The following is a 10669-nucleotide window of genomic DNA, read 5'->3' as shown; positions in this document are numbered from 1 at the left end:
ACGAGGTTTGGCCTGTAGGGCTCATGCGCTGTGCAGGGGGACCCACGGTGTGGATTTGTTGCTGGCAAGTGCTTGTTGCCAGCAAGCCGGCGGGGGCCGGKTGTACCCAGCAGTGGCCTTACACCTTGGGCAGAGATGTTGCTGTGGCCCTGGAGGTGTGACGGCCCCACGCGGCCACGCACGCCCCATCTGTTTTGCACGTCCGTGTTGGCACAGAGGCTCTTGCACCATCCTCTTTCCTGTCGTTGGTCCTCCTGTAGCACCGCGAACCGGCAACCTGCAGTCACCGCCGGCCTCGGAGCAGGAGAGACCCTCAGTGACGGGACTCGATGAGGGCAGCCTGCAAGCTCTTCCAAGGTACGAGAGCAGGCCCTGAAAGCTGCCCCCCGTTAGGGCTGCCTTGGGCTCCTTGCCCAAATCTCCAGCTGGTCCCAGCTCCCGGCACGGCAGCCCTGGGCCAGCCGGGGAGCTGCCCAGACCCGTCTCCCCGGGGCGGCGGGGGAAAAGGCAGGGCGGGCAGGTGAGCGGACCTTGGCCGTCCTCGCCTCCTCGTCGCCCGTCTTTTTTTTTCTTTTTTTTTCCTGCTTTGGCGCGGCGGAAGTCGCCGGCTCCGGGATGCAGTCAGCAGCACCCGCTGGGCTTGGCGAGCCCGTGCAGGAAGTGGGCAGCGGGGAGGAGTTTCACCGCCGTGAACAACCCCGCGAGATAAATACCTGCCGTCGCCGGCCCTCCCCTTTGGCGAGAGCTCCCACGCCTGCCGGTGCTGGCAGCGGCTCTCGCGGGCGCTCGCCGAGCAGGGCAGAGGCGGGCACCGGGCCGAGCCGGCAGCGGGGCCGACCCGGGCGAAGGTGGCACCCGCGCTCTCCCCAGCGCCTTCGCCAAGGTGAGCGTCTCCGGGTGCTTTCGGGGCGCCGCGGGGGCTTGGCCGGGGATGCTTCCTGCCTCGGGGCGATGCCGGCAAGGCGCGCGAGGGAGGCAGGGCGAAGAGGGAGGAACGCGGAGGGAGAAGCGAGCCGAGACCAGGAAGTGCGAGCCCGCCGGGGCGTGCTGCTCGGCGTCGTGGCCTCCGGGCGGGGAAGGCAAGCAAGCTCCTCTCCCGTCCTGGAAATACCCTCCCCGCATCTCGGGGTGGGGGACACGGAGTCCCCACCCCATGACCCCAACCCGCCGCCAGCTCCACAGGTGGGTGGAAAGGTAGGGAGCTTCGTTAACCCTTCCCACGCCTGCTCTTCCCCACCCCAGCAAGGAGCGTGGGTCGCCGACGGGTCGCGTTTTGCGGTGATGCCGGCATGCTTGGCGAAAGCAGGGGGACGAGCGTTGGCACGGCGTGACGGTGGGCCTGGAGCCCGTGCCGAGCTCCCGGGCGCTCCGGTCCCTGGCCAGACGTTGCCGCCCCGGGCTCGGCGGCAGGACTTGCCCCGAGCCACCCCGCGCTGGGACGGGAGGTGCCRTGCCTCGCTATCTTCTGCCGGCGTCCGTGTTTGCCCGAAGGYGGGGTGGCTTTCTCAGCGGCGCGGCTGCGCCCGGCCAACGTGCCTGCCTGTGTTTACAGGCCCGGCTCGGACACACCGGGCTGCGGGGAGCCGGGAGCATTTCACAGGGCCCGTGGCTGCTTGCTGACACAGAGCTCCGATGCAAGAGCCCCCRTGCGGACCCAAGCCCGAGTCCGGCTCGGGAAAAGGCTGCTTTTTGTTGCACTTTTCCTTTCCCCGAGCGGCCTGGGGCTGTGTCATCCCAGTGGTGGACACCCCTTGGGGACACGCTGCCCTTCCTAACCCGSTCCTGGGGCTGGGTGATGCCGCCGGTCAATCTGCGCCGTGTCCAGCTGGGAAAGGCTGGCCCTGACTCCAGGTCCTCGGGGATGGGGGATGTTCCGAACGCTTGGCCAAGGATCGGAAGGGACCGGGGGGCTCGGAGGTGCTGGGGGGGCTGGGACTGCCTAGAAGAGCTGGTGGAGCTGCTGAAATGAAGCAAGGGGGGGAGGCTGGGTGTGAAGCACACGCTTGCCTCGTGCGGCCGTGGGTGCCCGGACCAAGCTGGACAGGGCACCCGAGTTTAGGCAGGCAGGTGCCGAGGAGTTCAGTGCTGGTGGCTGGGCCAAAGCGTGATCTCGCCTGGAGGCTTCCTGACTTAAGGAGCTGATGCCGGGTCTCTCGGCTCCAAACCGTGGCCAGCACAAGGGTATTTCCAGGACAAATCGGCTCTGTCGGAGAGGGGGCAGGCAACTTAGGTGCCCCGTTGCATCCTCCGCGTATTCCTGCTTCGTCCCTTTGCCGCTGGAGGAGAGCCCGGGGTGAGGGATGCCCTCAGGGCCCGGCGGGGAGCAGGAGCACATCGCTTCTCTGCGGCARCCCTCAGTTATCTGCTGCTCGCCCCCAGGTATCCGGTGGCGCGTCCGTCATTCATTAACCATCACCGGGGCCGGGCTACAAGCGTCGCAGGGCTGAGCCGCAGGTGAGGAATCGCCCCCGGGAGCTACGCCGGTGTCAGCCGCGTGGTTAAGGCACGCGAGATGCTGCGAATACGCCTCCGCGTTTCCGCGGGCGAGAGATCCCCGCGGCGAGGGCGCGCGCGGTCCCCGAAGGAGGGGCAGGGACGGACCCGCGTGTCCGGCGTGCGGGAGCGCAAGTGCCGCTGCGCCCAGCCTTCCGCGCTTCCTTGCCTCCCCACTCGGCTGTTGCTGCTCTGCAGCACCCAGGCTCCTCCAGCCCGTGGGGGCTGGGAAAACAACATCTGAATCATTCCGCTTTTTCCTTGGCACAGTTATTACTCACGAGCGGTTGACAGAGACGCGAACCTTTCGTGTGAAGCCTTGCTTGTATTTTGACTTGCCATAGCGTCACGGCCCACGTAATGCCCAGGTCTCCTCCACCGAGGCGGATGGGCGAGCGGAAGTAAAACTTGGGTTGGGGGGCACAAAGGGAGACGTTTCSCCATGGAACCGGAGGGGCGATATTTGATTTTTCCATAGGGAAATCCTTCCGGTGCAATACCGAGGGATGGGAGCATCTCCACTTCGGCTTTGGCCCCCCATGTTGGCTCCCGTGGGGCTGGGGACCGGCCCTTGCAGCCAGGAGGTGGGTGGCCGTGGCAGCGTCACGCCAGGGCCGCCAAGGGCTGTTTGGGGAACTAGTCTCAAAGAAGGAAACAGGAACACGACGCGTTTGAAACTCAGCTCCCCCGAGCCACCGGGGAGACCTTGCAGAATCGATTTGGGTTTTTTGCATTTGCAGATGTTCAGCTTGCAAATTTTTCTCGTTTAAAAAAAAATTGCAAAAAAATCGCTTCGTGACAACTCTGGTTGCCATTGGCAAAAACCCAGCAGCCACCTAGGGGAGGAAGACTTCTCCCAAGCCCTRGCTGCCAGTAAGGCAGCTTAACTGGTGCATTGACCCCGAACTGGGATTCCGCCAACGGTGAGGACAGGCCTCATGGAGGGAAGGAAGTGCTGCAGATTCAGGGGCAGGCGACGTCTTCCGTGTGAGCAGCTGCTTCATACGACAGGGTTTGTCCGACCAAGCGGCATTTGAAGACGTAGCTAGGGTTCCCCTTGCAGTCAGTGGAAAGAAAAAAAAAAAAGGCATTTTAAGGGCATGATTCATTTCATCCTGGGGAGAACTTGAAAAGAGGCGAGGTGGATTGTGGCCTAAAAGCGTCTGCTTCTCTCGCTTGAATAAAAAGTGGCCTATTAGTGCCCTAACCTGCAGGAAGGTTCTTAGCATCTTCACGTTGGCCTCATGCTCTGTTAAGAGATGCCGGAGAGCTCTGCCTGCGACGTGCCCTGGTGGGCCCTGCTCTGCTCGGCCCCGCGCTCTCCCCGCGCAGCCTCAGCCCGTGCCCACGCAGTCACGCAGGCTCGATACGCTTCCACCTTAGCTCAAGCGCTGCCACGGGCAGCCCGACCTCGGTCTCTCTTCCTAAGCCGGCGCCGGAAAGTAGCACCCGGGGCGTTCTGCCTCCGAGCCCTGTGCCAACTGGGGGCTTTCCTTAATTCAAGCAGTTATTTGGCTGCTGCTGAGCTGCAGCAAAGGGAAAGGCTCCGAGTTAGCAAGAGCTGGGCTGCGGGAAGCTCGGTTTGGGCTCCTGCACGGCGTCTCCGCCTCGCTCCAACCCCCGGGAGCCTGAGCGCAGCGGCCGGGAGGCCACGGGAATCAGCAGCAGAGCACGTGGCGGAGGAAGAGGAGGAGGCGGTGGGATTTCCTTCAGACCCTGCCCCTGCCGCTGCAGCCYGGGGCAAAATACCTGGCTGTGCTGCTGGGCCGCGGCCCCTCGGAGCTACGGGAGAGCCCCTGAACCTGGAATTTCCAGCCGGCAGGAACTGGGCCATTTCACCGCCCGTTTTTATCTCCGAAGGCTGAAGCGCTGACAGCTGGAAAATCCCCCCTCGCCAAACCCTTCCGGCTGCAGAGATAGCAAGGGGCCATTCGAACATCGGGACTTAAGCACCTCTTTCCCGGACGCGGTGCGGGAGCTTCGCTGCGCTGGCGCCGGGCGCTCGGAGGCAGCATCCCGCRAAACAAAACGGCCTCCTGCCCTGCTGGGATGAACCTGGGGAACACGGCGGCCGGGCGCTCGGGGTGCGTCTCCGCACGGCGCTGCGACACGCGTGCTTTGCGTCATTGTCCGCGGAGTTTTCTGGGGCCCAACGCGGAGCAAAGCCTCGAGGCCAAAACTAGGGAACGGGCGCTGCAATCTGTTGAAAGAGGGTGGAAATCGCGCGGCTTGGGGGAGTTAAARGCAAGAGACATAAAAGCTGTGCTGCGTTTCGAGTTGCTGCACCTCCAGAATGAAACCTTTGCCACCGCAGAGGGACTGAGGCTGCAAGGGACCTCTGGGGGCCATTTAGAATATTTCATGCTTAAAAATATATTTTAACTGTTTATTTTTCCCGAGAGAAAGGTTAAAAACGTTTTAAAGGGTAAAAATGTTCTCTTTACTTCCAGTTTGGGGGAGATACTGTCTTCCAGAAGCCTCTAGAGCAGCATAACGGCACACRCTAGAAACGACTCACAATCAGTAAAATGAAACGTTTAATTAAATTGCAGGAATTAATTTCCCAAAACACAGCTGAACCACCCTGAGAAATGCAAACTTCCCCCCGTTTTACGGACCCAGGCGCTGCTGAAGAGTGAGCTAGGCCCCTGCAGCTTGGGCGCACCCTTGGCTGGAAGGACGGAGGCCGCTTGCTCTTCGGACGGGGTGGATAAAAAGCCGCGGATCCAGGTATCCAGGATGGCACAAATAAATAGTGCAATAGGCAGTGTGGGACCTGCTAGCGAACCTAGTCAAAATTTCCGGAGGGCTTAGTGACGGAGCTTGGTGCTTTTGAAAAGGAAATGAGTTTTAAAGGGAGACTGGGAGGTGAATTCGGAGCCGGYGCTCGGGGCACAGTTTTCTTGGGGAAGTTGTGGCTGCGTGGTGAGACCGAGGCCAAGGGCCTTTCCAGGCTGCGGAAAAGCGGATCGGGCTTGAAATTCCCTGAGCTTTAGGGGAACGGCTTGGATCCCGCCTGGCGTCCCGCTGGCAATGCCCCCGGCCAGCTCCCTCGCCCCGTCCCAGCATTCCGACGGGCTCCTTCCCGAACTATCCCGGACCCGCCGTTTGCCCTTCCCTCCACCCCTGCCTTCCCGAAGGAGGCAGGAGCAGCGCCGTGTGGGATCTGGCTCGGGTTGCCTGGAGACGGGGATGCGCAGCGAGCGGCGCGAGACCCGCCATCGCGCTTCCCCGCGGTGCCGCAAGCGCCGCCGCGAGCCCTCGCCCGCGCCGCTTCCTTCTCGCCGAGAAAGGTTACCGGGAAATACGCCCACCCTGTTCCTGGGAAGCTGTTTCCCCTCCCCGAGGGGAGGCTTTGAGCGCTGCTCGCCCGTTATTTTTAGCAGCGTTTTGCGAGCTTTGACGGCTCGGTTTGTTTGAGAAGGGGCTGAGGCTGCTGCCTGCCTGCCTGCCGCCGTCCCGCTGCTGCCGGCCGGCCGCGGCTCTCCGCCCTCCTCTCCAACGCCGTCGCCGGCCCTTGGCCGCGGGGGCCGTGTCCAGCCCCATGCTCCTGCCCGTGCGTTGTCCCACCAGGGCCAAGAGCGGGAACTGCCTTGAGCAGCCCCGCTACGACGGCGCTCGAGGGCTTTCCGAGCCCCAGCCCTGCTCCCGGAGGCTCTGCTGGGCTACGGGCAGCTTTGACCCGCTTCCTTACACCACGGTCGCCTTGATGTTTGGTGCTGGAACAGCCCTGGGTCCATTTCTGTTTGTAGAGGTCCAAGAAAAAACATCCGACCAAGCAATAATTACCTTATTAATTGTAAGAATGGATGGGAGCCCCGGGACCCCCGTGATACGGCACGGGACCGTAACACGCCTGCGGTGCCCTGGGACCCCAGGCCCTTAGGAGGATGGGTTGGAAGCCGGATGCCGTAGCCTGGGCATTTTCAGGAGGGAAACATTATTATCACCCGCGTTCAACTGATGTTTTGATGGAAAACGGCATTGAAAYTGCCTCTTTCCAAGCAGTTGCTGTTGCCAGCGAGGGCTTTCAGGGGAACGAACGCTGCTTTCTCTGGCTTGCCCAGCAGAAGCTCTTTGAAGGGCGCTCATCGCCAGCGACCGGCGGGGTGGCTTGGACACGGAGCTGGGACATTCGGGGGAGCAAGGGAGAACCCGCCAACTCAGCACAGGTGTCCTTTTTGCATGATGAAAAAATAACACCTAGAGACCAAACAGTTTGATACGGATTTCTCCAGTTTGATCCCTGGAGGATGAGCCAGGAGTGGCCTTTGGTTTCCGTCTGCGACACTCTTGGCTCCGGGGCTATCGGCTGGTGGTGCAACGCGGTGCGTTTTCCGGGCAGGCGTTAGGGGCACACTTCCAGCGCTTGAAGCTCCGGGCTTTGGGACAAGCTGTTCAGCAGAGACGTTCAGGGAGGAAGCGAAATGCTGCTCACTCCTGAGCGGCCCRGAGCACGGGGCTGGAGGGGGGCTTTGCCCTGCCAGCGGGTGCTACAGTGGAGGTGGAGTTGGGAAACCCCCACGGGACTTCTCTCTAGCGGAGACGCTGGTGCCCACGGTATCTTGCTGTCCTGGTCTGGAAGCAGCAAGCAGGAGCTCGGGGAGGGGAGGTTTTTTCCGGGCTCCCAATCAAGGGGCCCTTTCCTGGCGTTGGGCACTTCTGCGTGGTTCGGGGTGGAATTTCCTGGGGGCGACCACCTCGGGGTGGACGGCGGACTGAGATGAGCGCAGCTCTGGTGGTGGTGGTGGTGGTGGTGGGACACCGGTCCCTGAGATCCCTCCCTGGTGTAAATCCCGCTGCCTCTCTGCCGCCCCGCGCTCGCAGCGGGACCTGCGTCCCATGTGGGGAGCTCGCGGGGAGCCTAGAGCCGGGCGGCTGGCGCTGCCGACGCCGCCGTGCCGGCAGCCTGTCTTCTGGCCCACCGACCCGCTGCCTCCGGGGATGCTGTCCCCTCCCGAGCGTGAGAAATGCCTTCACAGATGGTCCCTGCCTCGTCCTTTCGCCGTTTTCCAGATAAACAGCGTTCCTCTGCGCCGGGAACACAGAGATCTCTTTCCCCCRTGCCTGAGTCACCCGCTTCAGCTGAGCTGCCGAGCGTGGGCTTGACGGCAGCTCTCCGGGTGTTATTTCTAATTCCCCGGGAGGGCTTTGCTGATACCTGCAGTCCCCGGCTGTTCGCGTGCAACCGGCGCTTCTCTTTAGCTTCTCGGTGAGGCAGGTTTTTGAGCGGCGAGGGCGAAGTAAGGCCCCCCCTAAGCCCGAGCATCGGCCTGGGAGGAGGGGTGYGGGCTCACGCCGATCTCTGGGCGCRGAAACGCCYGTGCCAACGTTTTCCCGGTGCCAAAACGGGGAGAGCCTGCCTGGGGAAGGGATAGTCCCTCCGCAGGGGATGGGACGAGGAGCCACGGTAGCAAGAAAGGTGTCAGAAAGGCGCCGGCGCCGGGGGAGGTTCGGGGACGGAGGGTGGGCGCCTCTCGCCATCCCTGCTCCCGCCGCCGGGCCGGGCAGCCGTGCCCCGCGACCGGAGCCTGCGTCACTTCCTCCGCTTTGCGAAACGCGGGCTTCCTCTGCGTGCGCCTGCGGGGACGGGTCACGTGAGGAGCCAGGGCGCCCCGCGACCGCCGCCGCCGCCTCCGTCGGTTCCCCGAGCCGTGGCGGCGCCCGCGGCACGGCGATGCCGCCCGTCCTCCCGGCGCGGCTTGCCCCGTCGCCACGCCGAGACGGGCGAAAACCCGGCGGCCTCGGGCCTGTCCCGGGCRCCGTGCTGGGTTTCACCGGTGCAGAGGAGGAATCCCTGGTGGTGGGAGAGGGGAGGCCAGCCGGGGGGGACGGAGAGGGGAGAACGGGGTCCAGGCTTGGCCGGTGGGATGCACCAGGCAGCCGGGCAGCCCGCTGCAGCCGAGCCGGCCGTTCCCCGCCGCTGCGATCTTGGCAGCACCCCGAGGCCGAGCGCTGAGTTTTCGGAGAGGAGACACGGTCCCGGCCTTTGATACCGGACCGGGGTCCGCAGGAGGGAGGCAGAAACCTCCTCCCTCTGCCCGCGGGGGACAAGGCTGCGGTGATGGAAGGGAGCTGCGCAAGGCAGATTTGGGGCAGATACGGGGAGCGGTGATAAGGCCGGGACAGCGCCGGGGTGGCCGGACGCTGCTGGCGATAGGTCAGAGCGTGCCGATCCCGGCTCTGCTCCCGGCTTTTCTGCGGGAGGGCGGCGGCGAGGCGTCCCTCGGGTCCCCTTTGCTCCCGCCCGCTCGGCTCCAAAGCGGTCGCGCCCCGGGGCCGGCAGAAGGAAAGGCAAACTGAGGAAAAACAGACTCGGTCGCACGTCTCGGCTAGTAACCTGTGACAAATCAACCCGGGCTCGTAAACGCCGTATTAAAACCCCGTGTTTTGATCTTCCTGCAGCTCCGTTGCAATAAATAGAAAAAGAGTACAAACGCACTATTTTTGGTGCCTGGCGCCGCGAAGCTGCGAACCTTTGCAGCGAGGTGACGAGGAGTCATTGAAATGCCTGCAGAGATACGGGGAAGGGCCTGGGGCAGAGCGGGGACCCTGCGCGGGACCCTGCCCCGGTGGCCCCTGCGATCGGGGAACGCTGCTCGCCCCCGGGGGACTCAGGCCTCCAGCGCTCGAAACGCCGGGAACCGGCGGGTTGGGAAACCGAATGCCAGGACGCCTGGCTCGGCACGGAAAACAGCCCCAAACAGAGGGGGGTGAAGGGGATCCTGCTGGAGCRGCCGGGACACGCGGCTCCCTGCCGCCCCGGGGTGTCGCCTCCCGCGACCTCCCGTCGGGGACTTGGGCGCCCTGCGTCCCCCCGGCAAGAAACCGGACCGAGAAAGGTGGACGGGAGGAGGGAGCTGCATCCAGCCCGGCACGCCGTGCACGTGCATGTTGTGTGTGTGTGTGTGTGTGTGTGTGTGTGTGTGCGCATGGGCCGCGGCGGCGGCTGCGTCCCTGCCTCGGCGGTATGCAAATGCCTCCGTGCACGCTCGCGAGCGGAGAGGCAGGAAGCGTCGGCGCAGTCAGCGGCGGGCTCGACGCGGGGACGCAGGGCACGGGGCGTCTCTCCCGTAAGCGCCGCTTCTCTTCGGCCGTCCCCCGGGGGCTCCGGGGGCTCCGGGGCGAGCGCGGCCGCGGCTCGGACCTGGCGCCACCGCGGGGAGGTGGGCTGGGGGGGGGCTGAGCGCGTGCGAACTCGTGACGCGGGGCCGGGGAGGGGAGCGGGAGGCCGGAGGGTCCCCGGCGCAGGCGGGTGCTGCGGTGACAGGCGGTGCGGCAGGGCTGCCTCCAGCCCCGGTGCGTCCGAGGCTGGGAAAAAAGGTGCCCCCGGGCTCGAAACTTTTTTTTAATGTCTCTGGAGCGCGTGGGAGCAGCCGGGGAAACTTGCTGGTTCGGTCTGTGCCGGGGCCCAGGATGGGACTAGAGCCTCGGAGCCATGCTGGGGACCTTCTGGCTGTCGCCTTGTTTTGGGACCCCCCGGGAAAGGCAGATGCTGAGCCCCTGGAGAAAGGGGAACGGGGCTGGGAGCAGGGAGACGGGCGCTGCAGCAGAGCTGCTGCCGGTCAGGTCAATATGGGAAAACGTCCTTGCAGCCAAACTGCGCCAGGGGGATGATCCTGCCCTGGGTAACCCCCGCACCTGCCCAGGGATGGGATGGGGGGGTTGCACCCGTGCCGGCATCCCGTGCCCGGCCTGACCCCCTTTCCCGGTGCAGCCGGGACCTGCGGCACCGGTTGCACCTGCACAGGCTGTAAAGGATCCCGGTGCCACCCGGTTCTCGCGGTGCAGCCGGCACCTCCGGGCAAGGYGGCGGGTGCCCGTGTTCGTGCCAGCTCCCCCTCCCCCCCCCGTCTCCCACTGCGGCCCTTGCGGACGCTGCTCGGGGGCAGCGGGATGCTCTCTGCCGCCGCGCCGTCCGTCGGATCAGGGACGCGGAGGGGACGTCCTGCCCGGGCCCGGCCGTGTCCCTGGGGTCCTCGAGCCCGTTGGTGCCCCGGGGACGTGGGCTGCCACCGCCATTCCCATCCAGGGGACCGGCCGCACTGGAGGTGGAGACGTGCGCGGCCGCTGGTGATTTTATCGCTGTCCATGCCGGTAAATTAGCCGGTGCCGATGGACATTGCCCACCCGGGATGCTGCCCGCCGCCGTCCCGGCACGGATGGGCTCAGCCCC

The 10669-nt window shown here is 64.8% G+C and overlaps 1 protein-coding gene across 1 annotated transcript in view; it reads left to right on the top strand.

The window, feature by feature from the left end:
• The first annotated feature begins 811 nt into the window (after window positions 1-811).
• The window catches only part of PTK2B (protein tyrosine kinase 2 beta), a 33716-nt gene continuing 23858 nt past the window's right edge, over window positions 812-10669 (top strand). The window contains exon 1 of the mRNA XM_026067006.1: window positions 812-883. The gene's annotated coding sequence lies outside the window, so the exon portion shown is untranslated. The remainder of the gene's footprint in view (window positions 884-10669) is intronic.

Source organism: Apteryx rowi, unplaced genomic scaffold (assembly GCF_003343035.1).
Source record: "Apteryx rowi isolate R43461 unplaced genomic scaffold, aptRow1 scaffold_251, whole genome shotgun sequence".
NCBI lineage: Eukaryota > Metazoa > Chordata > Aves > Apterygiformes > Apterygidae > Apteryx > Apteryx rowi.
This window is presented reverse-complemented; position numbering and strand designations above follow the sequence as displayed.